This window comes from Anopheles aquasalis, chromosome 2 (assembly GCF_943734665.1).
Source record: "Anopheles aquasalis chromosome 2, idAnoAquaMG_Q_19, whole genome shotgun sequence".
Lineage (NCBI taxonomy): Eukaryota > Metazoa > Arthropoda > Insecta > Diptera > Culicidae > Anopheles > Anopheles aquasalis.
This window is the reverse complement of record NC_064877.1, coordinates 25,220,001-25,238,895: the sequence shown is the minus strand read 5'-3', so window position 1 is coordinate 25,238,895 and position 18,895 is coordinate 25,220,001. Positions and strand designations below refer to the sequence as shown.

The following is an 18,895-nucleotide window of genomic DNA, read 5'->3' as shown; positions in this document are numbered from 1 at the left end:
CAAAGAACTGCGAACGCGACGTAATGCAACCAACCTCCCAGCACATCGCAAGGAGCAAACGAAGCAGAAAAGTTAAGGCGTCTCATCTGGAGCGTGGTGCAAAAAGGTGCTACTGAGTCAAAACGTGAAAGATTGGCTGCACGAGCAAACGCAAGGCAAAATCATGACCTTTTTATCCACCAGCTCCGGGAAAGAAACTCCAGAACAGCGCTTGGGGCACCATGACTAAGCGAAACAAAATCAGAAGCAAAAAGTCTTCGTTCGAAGCGAAGTGAGGTAATGCAATCGGGTGCACCAAATGCAGCACCCAGTTGCAGCAGCAGCAGCAGCAGTAACGGTGCAGCGTAATCTCGGCCACTTAACACAACATAATTTACCGCCAGAGAACTTGAAGTGGTTTCCACTTCTGTGCGCAACATTTCCGTGCAGAGATTGTGCGCTGGCCAACGATGGCAAGAAAGTGAAAAATAGGACCATCTAGCGTCGCTCATCCATCCGGTACCGTGGCGGTGGCGGGTACGATCGTTGGTAGGCGGCAAGCAACAGGACGAAAATGACTTTGGCAGATCCCTGACGCGAGAGAAGAAGAAAAAAACCTCCTGGAAAAATGGTCAATGCTTTTGCTGCAATGGAGTGTAAAAATGTTCCGCCTTTACAACGTTTCTACGATACCACTCGTTTGAAGTGTTACCTAGCCACCGGATGGTACGTTCCACGGGGAAGGAAGAGTTTGCTGCTTGCAAGTAATGGTTGGCAATGGTGGTTTGTTTTGTAAAATAATTTAAACGAATAAACTTGCCGTTCACATCCTCTTTCCATTGCTTTACTTGACGACTAATGTAAAGTTATTAAAAAAAGCAACAACCGAACCATAACTTTTGAGAAATAGATATGTTACAAGCAGAACAACTAACACAATTCACTCAGCATGTTTTAATCTAAAGATCCTTTCTCTTCTGTTGGCAGATAAATGAATGTGGAGTTTATTAAAAAAAACGCGGAATAAAATTGCATATTTTCCATCAAATTGTCATGAATCTACGCTAGAGTGTAGTCTCTGAAGTACCATGAAAATGTATGTTATAAGGCACTTGTGTAGCAAAAGAGGAATCGTAGAGTTTTCAAACTATGAGTAGCTCATTATTTGATTGCAAATTGAAATGCAAGCTCATTCCACTACACTCAGCAGCAGTTAACTTTCAGAAATTCGCATCAAACATTGTACGCCTAATTATACGCGGTTCGGAAAACAGGATGCTCTACAAACAAACCGAACTGCAGTTGGTGCTGCAAACGTGGTGGAAATGTTTTAAAACTCCCCTCAAAGTTAATCACGATGCCAGAACAACCCAATCCCTGCGGTTTCATCACGGTTCAACCGTTTCTAGAGGTTTGCTTAAGTAGCGAAGGTAGCTTAAAGCGAAGGATAAAAGTAACTAAAGATACACTCTGATTTGAGGCTGCGGTGAAGGTAGACACTCGAATTGAAACAGAAGTAGAATCAACTCCTCTAGAATGACCACAAACCGTTGGCCCACAATCGTTGAGTTCTAAAACCGGAAAAGGGAAAATGGAAAAGTTTGTTCTAGGGAAAAAAGTTCTCCTGGATAAAGCGATGGGTGAGAGTCAACATATGTTTGAAGGTAACTGCACAGCGTTAACCGCAATAGGAGCAAGATTTAAGAAAGAGGGAACGTGTTTTGTTATGTGTTTAGGATTTGAAGTAACACTGAACAAGTTAAGGAAAACATTTAAACACTGAATTCTATCCGTTCTACGGTTTTGGCTCCTTATGCCGATTACAACTCATCAACAAATAGCATTCATGGTGAATATAATTATAATGTTTCAAGATGAATGCAAAGATTCCAAGGAAAACGAATTAAACTTCTGGTTAAAAATCTGAAATACTTTAGAAGCATATTTGCGGTTCCGGAACGATTTCTCCGGTGACACCGGCGAATGGTCAAGCGGAGCCGGACCGGCCATTTACAAAACTGTTTGCAACAAAGTGTGAGTTAACCAACCGGGAGCTTGTTTGGAAAGTTATCGCAAAGTTTTCACTGAACCATCAAATCACTTCACACCGACTTTGTGCCATGTTTAGACTCATTTAGAGCGAACACCGCTGGATCTATCTGCTCGGTTGAATCTTTATCGTTCGTTCAGATAAAAGACAGAGTAGAAAGTTTTCGATGTACTTTCGGGACCGGATGCCCGAACCCCTTCCCAAGGAAAGAATCTTACAAGCTTTAGAAAACTGTTACTCCAGCCCCTTGAGTTTGGGCCTTTTTGAGAGGGAAAGAGTTTGTTATGTTGAACTCCTCGTTTGTAAACATCGTTTGCGGACAACCGCTGCTAGCGATGGACAATGTATCACTTCATTTACAAGTAGCAGAGCGGAATTGTTACATTTTTACATTAATGTCATTCATTAGAAATACAATAGATACTGTCTGGTCACCAAGAAGAGACGACATTTCGAGCATCGTTAATGCATCAATGTTTTGTTTAGCTTCCACCAAGACGCCTGCGTCAGCAGGAATGACACTTAAAGCTATGTGTGAGCATCAGATGATATGGTGAAGCTCTTTCCCACACCTTACCGCTGAATCAATAACTCTCAAGTGGCTACGATGTGCCGAATGGGCCCCAGTACCGGCTACACAGAAGTGGTTTTCACAAGCCTTGCGAATCACTTCCAGGAAACACCGAAGCAAAACACATAAGATCAAATATTTAAAAAGTGGAAACCGTAAGCGGTGCCCCGATAGAACAATAAAACAAACCTTTCCCTGTTTGTTCTGCTACATAATGAAAGCATATTTTGCATCCCGGCCACGCTTGATTTACACTGTGCGCCATATCGTATCTCCATTTTATGAGCATACAAACTTAATCAATCATGTCCGAAGGCTGCTGATAGACACACTAGAGACACTACGAAAGCAACCGTCCTTCGTCCTTAGCCACAGCGAGAGTAAATTGTGAAAGCTCTCTGGCAGCACTTTCGCTGCTACGATGATCCTAAGTCAACAAGTGAGGCGTCTTGCCTGCCGCAGCATTAGTTGACTTACGGTTAAGGGGAACCGAAGAACCCAAAAATGGATCCCTTTTTTCGGGTTTGAACCAAGCGCTACACTGACGGGTGGGTTATTGATGAAGATATAGCTGAAACAATGCTGCCACGGTTGCGAAAAGCAATAGAACACTATCGCTGATGCTCGTCGTAGAATAGAGCGAGAGCGAGCGAGTTGGAGAGGAAAAGGAAGGGTGCCCTAGAAATGATGCATCAGCTTTTTCCTTTATTTGATATATTGGAAAACATATTAAATGGATCGAGTGATAGTGTGGCAATTTCATCGTTTGCGTCCTCTTGATACAACATAATTGGAAAATATTGTTTTCTTGATATTAAACTTCTTTTTGTATTCAAAACTTGTACGTTATGTTCTTGTGCAATCAAATAGGATGTAATTATGATGTAATAATGCTAATGTATTCTTTCGTACGTTCTCTTAGACACTGTAATCCGACGGAGCATTAAGCATCAAGAATACCAATGGATGTTGGATCACTTCGCTTGATTTCCAAACAATCACATTCTATTCAAGCCATGGTTGATAGTCAAATGACAACATTTACTGATGCTGGGGATTACAGAACGTCCTGTTTGCCTGTGCAAACTTCACTTCACTTGATACTTCCGTTCACTGGCCTGTATTGATCCAACTGCAACACATACTCATCTCGAACTCGGCATCGGCGTGTGATCCAAACGATTACATTTTTCCAAACTATTTACTTGTTTGCCATTGGACAGCTACTAATCCCCGATGGACGACAGGCTTTTGTAAGCAACCGTGCAACTGGCGCCTCCATCGTCCATTCTCTTGTCCTGCTTACATGCACAACACACTACATGAATTCACAGTCCAAGGAGAGGCCAGAAGGCAGGGGATGAAGGATGCATTGTACGGTGCAATCAAATATTTAGCCCTCCAGCTATGTTTTGTTTAACTAGAACTACTCCAGTAAACGACTCCGGTGACTCCGGTCCAGGCGCTCTGTTCCCTGACACAACAATAGCTAATCCCCCCCTCCGCCGAAGGGACTGATTTTATTGATTTCTGCCGCAGTGCCATCGATCGCAATCGGAGGCGATTGAGGTACTGTCAACGCCATTGTCCCTGCCGTTCGGTTCCCGTCTTCCCTGGACCGGAGACGATCCTCGACAGTGAAATGGGGAAGTAGTACCCCAAGGGAAGTACTGGCCAACGAGACCGATAGATCCATTTATTGCTGTCTCGCTGTCGTCAGCCAATCAAAGAGCGTAACATACGCCCTCTCTATCTCACTCTCTCTCTCTCACCGGCACGCACGTACGTGATGTAGCACCGCCAGGTTGGCTTTCAGCTACTCGGTGTCTGCCTATCTTGCGATATTGGCATTGATTGATGGATAGCATTACCTTCACTCTCTGTCCCTTCAAGATGTTCCTAGAAAACCGAATCGAACCGGTCTTTGCGTTGCTAATCGTGAAGCTGCTTCCTTGTTGTGCCATTGCGCACCGGTACTTTGTGTTGTTTGTTGCAAGAAGCGGACATACCACTTGGCAGAAAGGCTGGATGGATTAACCTATGGTGCTAGGGACAACGATTCTCATGTTACTCTGCGCAGCCGGATGTCACATTCCATCCAAGAGAGCTTTACAAATAATATTGAATTCAATAAGTTTTTTGAATAGTAGCTCAACATGACACGTCATATTGTGGTACGGGTAAAGTTGAAAGGAATATTTTAAAAATATATCTGATACATTCCAATACCCACGTGGAGTCAAGGGATGCCAACGGAAGGAACGATGGAACTTACCTGGAATGAAACAGTAAAGAGGAAACATTAGTAAATAGTATTGTACATTAGTGTCACTTTGTACAAGTAATAAGTGATTAAAATCTGGAATAAAATTACAGATAAGCAGTGGTTATTTCTACAAAGCATCAATGCTGATGCATATCAGTTCGTTCTTCGCCATCATAAGAACGGAATTGAGTTCCACCACCATTCGAGCTCCGTTTCCCCGGCTTTTCATTTAATCCAACCTACGGTCAAAATGGTCACGTTTTGATTGAACAACCAGCTTCGATTCCTGCTCATCGATTCTCACTCGACTGACGGCGGCCACCCCAAACAGCCAGAACCACAAGAGGTGCGTGACGACACCAGAGCAACGGACGACACGAGGACACGTTCCGCTGTCAGGACGATGACTTCTCATCATCCTCTGAGCGTTGAAGGCATGCACCATTCGAGAATGCAGAAACGGCCGTTATCACCCCCTGGCAGAGAGCGTGTAGCGTTTGTTGAAAGCTCAGCTGGCAAGGAAGCTTCATAGATTGTTGCGGTTTTAATTTCCTGCGCATAATTCCATCGACGAACGGATTGTACCGTACGCCGAACCAGCCATGGCCAACGATGCTGCGCCATAACGCCCAAAATCCTTGTATCGCGCGTGTGGCCGACCTCAGACATCCGGTGTTGACAGAGCGCCCGCGACTGTGTGATTCCCGCAGAAAAGGAATTACAGCTTCTGGCGTCATGGCGTTTAATGGCAATTTCTCAACCGAACAAACAACACACCGGGCGATGCGCGATGATGATGTGTCACCCACGTTAACACCCCAATGTGCCAATGCAAATCGATGTGAGCGGCCGACCAACGACCGACGGGGTGCTAATAGGCAATCAATTAGTGGTTTTTGAGGTGGCTACTGGCTATAAATGCCGGGACGTTCTTCACGGTAGCCCATCACTCGCGCTGCACCGGTTAGCGTGCGGTCACATCGCATCGAACGTTCGTCGTCGTCGTCGTCGTCGTCGTACGTGCCTTATCCCCGTTCCGATTTCCGGTGTTTTTCCGGTTGATTTGAGTGAAAAGTCGAAACCCAACCAACCGACCGTCGAGATGGCAAAGTGTGTCGCTCTACTAGTGACGCTAGTTGTCCTGCTGTACTGTGCAGATGACACCAACGCCCAGTACAACCGAAGACCTGGTGCAGCAGGTGTCATTGTGGCCGGCGGTGTACGTCCCATCATCGCTCAGCCCGTGTAAGCAGACTCATAACCCATGTGGTTGCACCCCAAAATTGTGAGTGGTCAAAGTGTCGCGTCACTATATGAACTGTTTTCGTTCGTTTTGTTTTTCTCCCTGGAAGGGCTTATAGAACTCCGGTGGTGTACCGTCGTCCCGTGGTGGTGCAGAAGGTGATACAGCCCGTGGTCGTCACGCGCCCCGTTCCGATTCTCGCCGGCTAACTGTGGACCGCCGGCTTTGGGATGATGGTGATGGTGACCAGACCACCAACCGGCTACCAGCAATTAGCACCCAGCTTCCGTGTCACCGCGTAACGGGCGTACGAGCAAAGAGACAACTTTGAGGCATTAAAGTTGGCTGCAAATATGTCTTGTTGAAGTGAATATGCTAATAGAAAGCCAGGTTTTTTTTTCTATCAATAAAGATTCACCATTTTGTGAGGTTATGTTGCGCTGTAGTACGTTTTTGATCTTCAACATCAAAGTTATCAGAGTTGTCGCCGAATACTAAAGGTGTCTTATTCTAGTGTAGAGCTTACGTTCCGAGCACTGTTCCAAGCATGATGTGACGATGATCCCAAGAAAGTAGACGCTTCGAGGTCAACGAACGTCGAATACGTTTGCTCGGCGCGCAAGTCAAACCACCAATCTGTGGCGCTGCAGTGTTTATGCTCTCTGTTGAGTATTGTTCCAGCGCGGCTGAGCGTTTCTGTTTTGCTGTTGATGCCAACGACTGTCAGTTGATAATTTGCCCGTTTTCTGTAGCCTTAATGCTTCTCTTTGATTCTCTTCCTTCCTGGCTCGCTCTCTTTCATTGTTGCTTATCTTTTGCAACAAGAGTGTTCCTCGTTGGAGACCGTCTGCCCATCGTAGACCAGATGAAAGATTCAAGCATCCAACGTCGGTCGCACATTGAGACAAGTTTGCTAACATTTGGAGCTCTGAGAGCAGGTGCAGTACAATAAAGTAAAGTGATTCAAATTCAATCCCCTAGAAGAAACATATTCCTTTTTGCTGAGCTACGTAAAATCGAAAACCATAACAAACGCTAAAATGTTATGAAAAAGTCACCAGCATCCCACTGTGCGGTTCGGTTCAATGATCGCACATAATCGCCCACACAGCAATTCAAGACCATTCGCTCGGCGGCAATCAGTGGCGAGTGGCGAAAAGTGAGTCCATTTTCACCGAACAATCGGGTACGGGCTCTACTTCAGCCATCCATCCATTTTCCGGCCCGACCGGACCATCGTGTCGTGTCTGGCCGGAAGGCGATTCACCGGCCCAGCATAATGGCCACCATGCTGGAGTTGCTGGGCGGCCCAAGGCTTCGCCTGGATGCATTAGCCAGAGCTGGCGTAAATGACATTCAAAGCGCGCGAATGACGCGTCTCACGTCTGATGACTGGGAACAGTTCCAGCATTCCGGTGCCGAATTAGACGACAGACGATGATGACGGTGATGATGATGGCGATGGTGGTGGTGGCAGTGGTGTGTGCATTGAATGTGCCAACACGAACACAGAATTTGTTTCCCTTCCCTTCACTGCTCTCATGTAGATATCATAAACAACATAAACCCAGACACACGCCCCTTCCCCGAGGTGGCTGGTCGGTGGTTGGTTGTGTGATAACTGCAGGCAGCTGCAGCTAATTTATTGCATTTTCACGTCCACTGCACCCAAACAGACTCAACTCGCCCCCCCCCCCCCCCCGCCCAACTGGTGGCGAAAATTTAGAGTTGCCTGCGAGGCTGCCGATAAGCGCTCCGGTAATGGAGAGCGACAATGATGAAGGCTCTAACCCCCGGCAGGACGAGTGTGTGCTTTCCATCCCCCCACCTGCCTCATGGCTTCATTTTGGTCTTTCAGTCACTTCCTACAGCCACCATTGTTTCCGATCGGTCGCTATTAATTAGTTGTCAACCGAAAACGGGCTGTCGGAAGGCACAATTAGTGAAACAAACCGAACGCCATTGGTACCGGGGGGTTGTCGAGGGGTTCTGGGAGGTTGTAACGAAGGTTCTACAATGTATTCGCTGCTATTGACTTGCCTGCGAACTTGCCTTGGAGCGCACAGGTTCCGTCTGTTAGCGTGCTCTACCTGCCGCAGGTGCGTGGAATCTGGTGTAGGGTACCCGGGCAACATCTTGGCCACAAGTTTCGCTCTTCACCGCGAGACCTAATTAAACGACTGCCAGATGTTGCCAGCTGACGACTAACGGGTGCTGTATGGGTTCTCAGTTACAAACGGGGTTCGCTGGTCGCTCAGAAACCGTCACAAAATGGTGCAAACAAATGTTTCCCAACGTAGGACAATGTAGGAAACGGCTTCAACATTGCTTCTGTCCATTTCATGGGGATTCCATCCCGTATCGTCATCATTTCCTGTCGCTGTGGGACAGGGATCGTCATTTTTTTGTCGCGGCCACCTCCATGGTGTATATGGATCTTAAATTTGATCATTTATTGTAGGTTCTTTGTAATTTTATTCTATGCAAATGTTGGAATAGAAGATTGATGATATATTTGGAATGACAGTAGTGTTCGAAAAATTAAATGAAAAAACATTTTTTAGCATTTCAAGAATCAGTCCGTAATGCAGTTCGAGATCATCGAGTTATTTAGCCATTAAAATTTCTATTACAAACCCCTGAGAGTATACTATTTTACCGGTTACCTGGCGCCTCCATCATCGGATTTCGACAACGAAGCTACATCATTTCTTTTTCACGGCGCGGTGACCAGTTTTGCAATTGCCTTTACCTCTCTGGCCACGAACACGGGTACCGGTTGTGCAAAAGCAAATTTAATAAAGCCCAATTATGTGATGAAATAGCCCGCGAACTGCTTGATACTTTAAGCTGCGGCGCGCATGCTAATATGAGTTTGAGACCCCTGCCCTCTTATAATCTTCTACAAAAAAACTATATTAAATCAGATTAATCGTCTCCACTAACAAGATTAGCTCATCATCTTGTATCGCTCCCGGGGGCGAATAAAGTGCCTGTGGTCACTAGGGTGGAGCGCGAGATCATTTCCTTCATGTCATCCCCTAATTGACATCCATCGGTTGGCAGCTCCGTTCCGTGTCGGTCAACTAGCTGACCAGCGTTAAGATATTCAATCGCTGGTGGATTGTTTGAAGGTTTTTTTTCTGCCAAAGTGTCGGTGAACGTCTTGTGGCCTCTCGTTTTTCGTCCACCGACAACCGATCGACCACCAACTCGGTTGGCACCGAGAGAGAGAGAGAGAGAGAGAGAGAGAAAATTAATTAATTGGAAATGTTTGAATTTCATTAGCAGCAACAAAGCGCTGGAACGTTGCTCACGGTGGCAAATTTCCGGTCAAAGTTCAAACACAACCACGCATAGCGTCTCGGTGTGGCCCGTGGTTAGCCTAATCTCACGAATGAACCGTTGCCCCACGTCGACGTGTGCACGATTAGCCGACCTCTTTTCCGCCCGATCTTTGTCTCCAGACCGGGCGTGTGTATTTCTCTTTTTTTTGTTTTATTTATTCTTCTTTGTCGCCAACAAAAAAAAATGGGTCGTCGCCGTTTCCCGGTTGCTCTTGTTGGATTCCGATCCGATAAGACTGGCCACCGGACGAAAGTCGAAATAATCCAAGAATCAGCCCCCTCCGGACGAAAAACACCGAAAGGACGGACCGCCATCACGTAATCTCATTAAATTTACATGAGGCTGATCAAAATCTAATTACAAAATCGAACCGTTGGACCTTTCATTGGACTGCCGGTGGCTAGCTCCTAGCTGGCCATCGTCTGGAGGGCCCCCGGAATCGTGCGGATCGAGTGGATTGAAAAATTCATCTCCAATGATTTTGCAATCGTGGCCCGTACGCCCTTTTTTGAGGTTTTTCCAGCCAGCCACAACCATGGCCAAAGGCTGGAGAGCAACGGATGCTGCCGAGCTGCGAGCCGTTTGCCGTTTTGTCGTCACCCACCGTGCACCGGATCGTGCCTCCGACTGTTCGTGGCCCATTGGTGGAAGGAAAAAAACAGAGAGAACCGGAGAGAGAGGTGGGCGCAACATAGCAATGGCTGGAATGGATGGTTTAATCAACGGAAGTACGCCATTACAGATTCCGGCGATGAGGATGAGCGACGGTGGACCTTTTCAATTTCAGTTTTTCAGCCGCTGCGGAACGGCCCGGGCATCACCAAGTGCGTGCGAGCGTGTATGTGTGATGGGGGCCTATCCGGTTGGTCTATCCGCTTGATTTTTCCCCTTTTTTTTGTTTTGGTTATCGATTTTGCTAATTTTAGGACCAATTTTATGGATCTAGCCTTGGAAGGAGGAGAGAGACCCACAGTTTGCACGCACGCACGGACTGGCTGGATTGATGATGGATTGGAAAAGATGGCAGCTGCTAAATGAATAAAGTTTGGCTGATGGTGGGGGCCATATTTTTTCTGTCTTCTTTCGATCATCGATCGCTTTAACCTTTCCAGTCCGGCCAGCCTTTTCCACGGGGAAAGGGTTTGATTCACTGCCGCTAAGATTATTAATAATATTCGCTAGCGATCGTTCCCGGGGGGAGGAGATGAGATCAAAAGAGGGTGGCAAAAGGACAATTTCTAAAACGACCCATCTTGCGTATTTTTTTTTGTTCCTCCAGAGAGAGAGGCAGAGAAAGAAAATCGATAACCGCCACCGTCATTGGATCATTATTTATGAGAAGCATAGAATTCAAATGGCTTAGATTGACCCTTTTTTTGGGAACATTTTAGGCAGACCAGTTCCACCAAACAACCATCTGGTGTCTATCTGGCGGTTAAGTTTTATGTTTTTAATTTGGGTGTAGCTCACTATATGGGTGGAAATGGTTTATATTAAATGACGAGACGCTTTAATTAAGTGGAAGATTCTTTTTTATGATACTAAAGCATGATCATTACCATCCAGTTAAGCGACTAAATAGTGTCGCAAATACTTCCTTTCGAAACATTCTGCGGTAAATTGACGAATGTTATAATTCTTCAATTTTTTAATTAATTGAATATAGTACATTGTAATATTTGAAAATCATGCTTTGATTACCATTCCAAACATTTAAATTGCTACGTACATTGATAAAAAATTAAAAAGATCAAAGATACTTCGAATCATACGCATGAAATCGTTCGAAATAAATGGTTTGTAATCATTCTCATAAATCCACATGTTTAACGTGGAAACAGAAAGAGAAAAGCTGTTGTTCAAGTACCATTCATCAACTTTAAACAATAACTTGCAACAGTGTCAGGAAACATTGCTACCGCGGTGCGCTTTCAATCCGGAAAATCGCAACTCCTATCCGTCCGTTCGAATTGCAACTGCATGCTAGACTAACATGTAACAATGAAATATTCGAGGGATTTGCTGAACCAACCACCATTGTTTGCCATTGTTTCGAGTACTGGCACTGTCGGATCATATGTAATAAGCCTCCCTCCCCCCCGCGGACTGCGACGTTGACTTCCCATTTGGATATTAAACTTTTCGAGTATCGTAATGGATTGGTCCCGGGGCCGAGTCGACTTGTAACCGATTTTGCGCAACATCACCTCTCGCACTCAGTGAAGGCAGGCGCATAGTGGTATAAGAATTTAATCCGGATTTGAAGCGATGATTACCAGGAAGTTACTGCAACCATTATTGCTCGAGCTGCAGTGATGAATGGATGCCCCTGGTTGCCGTACCATGGTATCGACGATCTGGCTTAGCTGGCTGTATGGTGGTACGGACTGTGGTGGAATGGTAATTATTCGGTACGATATGATGAATGGATACTCTCCAGCAAACATCACACTGGATCGAGTAATGTTTATCTTTCTGTATTAAATTGTAATCACCATGCCTCATACTCAGCATATCATTCTTACACGAGCTCGATGTACGCGCTCCACTGAGGTGCGAGCTTTATGCTTTACGGTATTCATCACTCTATTGTTACGAGCGATACGTCAGCCCGATTTGCAAATGTTTCAATTTGAACTCCATGCCAACTTTAGATTTGACTTTATAGAATTGGTATTCATTGCGCCGCTGGCTGGTAGGCCTTTGATAGACTCTTGGAATGGAGAAGCATTGGTGCTATTCAATCATCGAAAGATGGGCGTCTTCGGGATACTTCTTGAAACTATTGTCGGCACCTTTTCTCTATTCAAATGAAAATTAATTCAATTATCTTGCTCCCGCACCGTTTATCGCGCTTCGTGCAGCAACCAGCACACTTCCACTTCGTACGCTACCGGGAGAGCAAACTGGCATCGGAGTCCTTTCTCCGGCACAACTCTTCTCCTTCTCCCGATCTCCCACTTCTCTCTCTCTCTCTCTGACAGCGAGTTGAAATGGATTCAATTGAAAACTTTACGATGCCAGTTGTTACACTGTACGACATTCATTCATAGGCATTTGCGAATGAGTAGCGGAGGTGCGAAGGGATTCGAACGTAGAACCGCAGGTAGTCGTAGTTGTTATACTATCAGCGACCAAGTTAGCTATCCTGCCCCCAATCGCCTGAGCGGCTGCAGAGCAAAACGAAGTGCCAGGAGAGCAATGGAGGAAGTTTTCTCGAAAAGAAGCGGCACTGGGAACTGGGTGGATGAAAACTTGCTGATTGACTATTAAGCGAAGTGAAAAGAGTCATCCATCAACGATCAGACATTTATCTTTTGAAGTAGTGCTCGAACACCATTTCTTTAGAGGCCCGTCCCTGAGAAACCCTTTCAACACGCTGCGTCTACGCGTGCTCGAGGATAGTAATTTGATAAACCTGACCTTAACTAGTGGAACAGCTAACCACCGATGGTGATGCTTTACATATCGTCTTTCGAAACACTTACCATTGCTTACCGCAGCCCGTGAGTTTTTTCGCAATGACACAGTTCTTAACTTACGCTCTCGGTTCACTCAACTCGATGTTGCGATAAAGTTCTTAACATGGACTATAAATACCAGCTTCTCCGGAACAGTTCTTCACCAGTTAGCATTGAGACATTCAACCAAACACTTCAACTCACCGAGCACTTGAAGCTGTCACACGTTAACCACACTTCGTCTTCCAACTCAAAATGATGCTGTTCCGTGTGGTAAGTGACTTCGGGTAGCCGGAGTAGATGATACCGGAGATGAATCGTCAGATTTGACAATTTAATTTGGCTTTCCCGCTTATTCTACCTTATTCCCCTATATTGCAGCTCATCGTGGCCATCGTGAGTGCCCTGATTGGGTGTGCCGGTGCCCTACCGAGCCCTCTGTTCAAGAAGGTCATCGTTAAGCAACCGATCTACGTCCATCCCGTGTCCCATCCCGTTATCGTGCATCAACCGGTGCTGCTGAAGACGCGCTACGTCGGACATGCCGGTGGTTGGTGGTAGACGACCCCACTTTTGCGGGTGGTGGACCAAAACATGTGGATGTGAGGAACTATAAAAGTGACTTCAAGTGCTTGCGGATGTGGAGACATTCCGAAACCTATCCGAAAGCTCCACGGGAGAGAGGCGGAGGGCAATTTGTCAGAAACACGAATTAACAGCTCGTCGCACATCTAGCTTGTGTTGGGTTGGGTCCATTCCCTTTTTTTCCTCCTTGTTCTCTTTCATCGATGACATGATCCAATCAGCGTGCCCAGACACCATCACAACCTCTCTTAAGTCGCTACCTACGAGGGTTTCACATGCGGAAGGATCCTTGTAGGAACGAGACGACACGAGACGCTTGTTCATGATTGGAATTGGGCACAAAAGTGAATACTAATTCTTTGGAGAAGGTTTTTTCCACGCAAGTGCCACTCGGGCATCGTATTCGAACGCTTGAAGCGTCCCGGAACCCGGAACACCGATCCGACTGTAATCCATTCCACAAAACGGAGTGCAAATGCTGCCGCCAGCTCGTCCACCAGTCGAATCTGGTCGCATCTGGTTCCGGAGGGTGGTTTCCGGTTGAGCACCGCTTGACTTTATTATCTTGCTTCCCCGGGTGAGTGAGTGAGAACCAAGGATTTCAACATCATTCTGCGTCTCGTACATGCGGCACGGTCCCTGATGAAGAGCGCCTGGCAGAGATGAACCTGGCCATTCACCGACCGGCTCCGACCAGCGAGGAGCGGATGGTCGTGATCGTAAAATTCAGTCATTATCGTAAAACTATACACGTCGTCCACTTGCTGCACATTTACTGCTAGTGCTAGGGCTCCTGCTGCTGCGGCTAGGGGAAAGCACAAGGACTTATGAGATTTTCTTCCAGCATCCACCTCACCTCCCTCTAGCCCTTCACCTCGAGTGCTCAGATCGGATGATAAGATGAAGCAGTTACACTTCAAATCAGCTTCTACGGTAACAAGTATGTAAGGAGTGACGGAACGCAAAGGAATGAGAGTGTTCAGACTCACAAACACAGACACGAATCCGGTGGTCCTTTCGTAGAATCCACTACATACAAGCAACGGGGGGAATGGTCATGTCTTCTTCGTGTGCGATTAGTGCCAATTGAATTACCTGTCCCGGGAGACGCTCCCTGGAGTGGGGTTTAGTTCGAGGAGTTTCCATCTCTGGGAACTGGGACACCACGGTGGAAACAGTGGGCAAGTGTCAGAGCAGATTGTTTTTATGCTTGAACGAAGCACTTCGCCGTGAAAGCGACGGCGGGAATTAGCAGTGAGCGGTGTAGATTCGGTGGAAAGGAGAGTAGTGCAGCTGATGCGAACCCTCGGAACACATCGAAGAGTCGAGAAGAAGATGTTGCTGGAGACTGGTGGTGCTTTCAATAAAATCACTCGTCATCTAGAGGCAATCATAGAACTAATCTCAGCTCATTAGAAAGGGACTGTAATTTGGAACAGATTTCCCGATGAAAAGCTTAAGCAGTCGTATACTATGTTTATAGACGGAGCAGATACATTTTTCAATATTAATTGGCTTTTAAGTAATCAAATCAAATAATAAAAATCACACAATTGAATGTTATTGCAGTAACATTTATAAACCACATGATCAGTTGACGAATGTTTCATTACTTTTCGCACTAGAACATACCTTAACATCCCAGTAAAACCCAATTAAGATGGCTTCAGGGAGTGGCCGGTACACTCGCTTACCGGACCCGAGGTTCCGGTCAAACCACAAGTTGGCTTCTCCGTCTGCCGGCTTCCAGAGCATTCCAGTAGCAGGCTGGTCGAGCATTCCAGTTGCACAATCACAACCGAATCGTACACAACAATGCAACATGGTTGTACGTGTAATCCCTGCTCGCTCGCATAGCATTCCGACGTGACCGATCACCGAACCCATCACCCAAAGTGACATCTGCCTTAATTAGTAGCAGTTGTACCAGCGGGCACATTCTTCGGACATCCCATCTGGCATCGGCAGCGTACCAGAGAAGGTGTTTGACCTAAACCTTTCCACAACCATTTCCACCCGTTCGCCTGCTGATGGCATCCATTTGTGTAACGAGCAGACGCTTAGGTCACTTTCTGACAACAGTAGTTGGTTGTAGTTAGTTTTTCTCCAGATTGAATATGGTTCGAGAGCTCAATAGAAATTAATTCAAGTGAATGACATCCCTCGGATTTTAGTCTTGGTATACTCTTGGAAACTATGATGTTAATAAGCCTTGAAACCATGCAGCAGGATTGTGTAATGCAACAAAAAAGCAATAACTATAAATGACAAAATAACGACATCGGTATTTATGGTTAGCAAATAGGTTACCGCTAATTGATTCTAGTTCACTGAACCAATCTACCACTAATGTGCGGCAATACAGTGGATTTAGTGGTTTATAATTTTGGTGTCCGTTAGCAATGTGGTAAATGAGAGAGCACAAGCAATTGCAGTATCGTTTTCAATATCAAATCGATTGCAATGGTAAGCCACACGGGGTGATATGATCTACACTTGAACGCACATAATTTATCTATTAATGAAATGGTAGCCAATCCAGTATTCATTCAGCGATGCCTGATAATGACATTATGATTATTAGATTGAATAAATAGCTTTTATAAAAAAAATCTTGTCCGATCTTTATTCGTTGGGTAGAACAAGTTATGACAGTAATGGATATGATCTTCTTAATAGCTACATTATTTTCAAATATTCTGGACTTTCGAATACCACATGCCATGTGTTCGAAAATGTGGTTTTGGATACACATAGGAAAGATAATTATGTATGGTTTGATACATTTTACAACGATATGAACAACAAAAAACCCACCAATTCAATGTCAAAAACGTTAGCTACATCTTAACACAATTCAACAAAACAGTCAACGACAAGGTCAGCATCAAGGCATGGAGTAGCTTGACAAAAATTCCCTAAACACACAGACCGAGCTTTAGATCGATGCTCTCGAACACGAAATCGACGAACCAGCGTACCACCGAAAGGACGATTCGGTTGAAGGCACCGTGAGCGGCTGCGCTTGCTAAAGGAAACACCGATAGAAATCTGCGGATCTGTCCGGAAACACCCAAGGGAATGGCACACCGAGGGAGAGGAAGAACGCAGGGTCGGAGGAACTCTCTCTTCGCATTATCCTAGCTACTTGAGCAGAAAATTGCTCGTCATATTTGTGCTATTAGCGCAACAGCAAATTGATTGTCAAGCGCGAACGAACACGGTCCGCGACCGCTTGACGCACGTTCGTGGGTTGAACGGTTCCTTACCACGGAATGGTTTCTCCTTCCCTCCCACCACCGCTATATCTTTTAGAAGATCTCCGCAGTATCAGCAAGAGCCGGCCTGTCGGTTTCGTGATAAGCGTACAAAAGGATTTTCATTTTCCCTTGTAACATGTGTGGCCGTACACCACTTGACATGTTCGATGTTCGTATCTAAGGCAATTATGCTTCACGCAGAACACTGGAGATAAGGCACTAAGGACATCGATGTGGGAGGGAAATTGACGTTGGATTATCGGAGTACAAGTTGGAGTTTGAAACAGTTCCACTGAGCACAACACTTGTTGGTGTACAAATATGGATATCATCGAAGCGTTCTAATCCCGTTGTCAAAGAATAGCAATCAACTTTTCCCTTCACTCATGCAACTCATACAAATTCCAAATAGATTGACGTCCTTTAGACATTGCAGGATCTGTGTCCTCACTCCCCTGGACCAGCAACACTCGTGAGCAACGCCTTCAGAGCTGCACGTGATGCAAGATGCCCGTTCGACTTGCAGACCACGACACGGCACACGGGTTGGGTAATAAATTTTATGTTTTTCAATTACACCGAGCAACATGTGCAACCCGGCCAGTCTTCTGTACCCAGGAGAGGAGACCCATCTTCACCAAGGTGCACCTTGGGTGAGCAAATGAAATGGTTTGGCTTAGACAAACGGTACTAGCGGGTATCGCGTCATGCGCAAATTGAATTTCTAGCATTCACTGCACACTGGGCACCTGAAGCTGGCAGGAGTTTTGCTCGAGAATCGATCGAGCGGTTAACATACTTTTTCTTTCTTTATGCAGCATGCTGGTTGATACGAAAATACGCAACTATGCTTAGCTTTTGATGTGAGGTATTGGTAGAACCACAAAGGGAATCCATTAACCGATTTAACCCCCGAAAATATACATTTTACAGCTTCACCACCACACTGGCTCCGGATGGTAGTTACAGAGCAGGTTTTTCTCAGCCATATGAACCAACTAAACGATTCCATTCACCGCCTTCACCCGGCCGAACCATTTAAAGCGATCCACAAGTAGAGGAAAAACATCTTAGCTTCGTGTGCAGAAGATGGCCACATTCTTGCCACATCGCCATGCCATGCCATCAGATGGAAGGAAAATTAAATTGAAAGAGTTTCATAAATTGAGTTTTGTTGCAAGTTTCACTTGACGGGCGCGAGCGCTCGCATATAGCATCGTGCTTGTGATAGGGAAGGCACCTCGTGTATGTGTTGCCTCGTGAATGTACCGGAGGCATCAGTCGCAGTCGCAAGGCAAGGTCTGTCAAGGGAAGGGAAATTCCGCTCTCCCCTGTAGTACAGCAGCAGCAGCACCACCAACATCAGAAGTATCAGTACAGCACAACAATTGAGACATTTTCCTTTTTCAACTGAACGGTATGCACACAAGCGAATGGAGGGTAAGTGAATGAAATGGAGATTGCGACCGGTCCGCAGCCGATGGGGAATGCAAATGAAAAACTTTCCCTCTCGCATTTCGCTCTCGCGGGCATTCGCGTTTACTTTGTTACAACTCAATCGAATCGGTTCGTCCGTTTAACTTTGAGAATGTTGCGCCGGAAACAGATATGTGAGCACCAGAAACCAGCAGACAGTTTGTTAGTGAATGTTTTTTTTTTTGTGATTGTTGAAACGTTTAAATTGGCAAAGGATGAAAATCTATCCTCGTTGAAATTAGCAGACAAGAAGAGCAAAGTTGTATCATTTCAGATAGCCCACCCACAGGCGGTTGACCAGAGAGGTTCTCCTTCCCCTCTTTAACTGGTCCTGTGGCTAACGACCCTTAACGAAGGCTGGCCGACAGTTTCCGCTCTCTTCCACTGTACGTGACAAATCGTTTAATTCTCGTTCCGGACGAGCTGCTTCAGGGTCGAGACGAGGTTTTAATTTTCCATTCCATATCGGTTCGGTATCGGATCGCCGGATGACTAGCTAAATGGTGCCGATAATGGACGGCTCTATTAATTTGCCCTCCCTTACCCGAAACCGACGACCATTTTTGAACCAATTCAAGGCACAGGCGGATTTGGGGTTACGGCGGGCTATCGCATCGGACAGATCTCTCTGGAATTGGAGAAGGCGACCCTTTCCG

The 18,895-nt window shown here is 45.8% G+C and overlaps 1 protein-coding gene across 6 annotated transcripts in view; it reads right to left on the bottom strand.

Annotated features, from left to right (window-relative positions):
- LOC126569542 (uncharacterized) overlaps positions 1 to 18,895 on the bottom strand; it is a 147,743-nt gene that overhangs the window by 46,400 nt on the left and 82,448 nt on the right. The gene's annotated exons all lie outside the window — the stretch shown is intronic.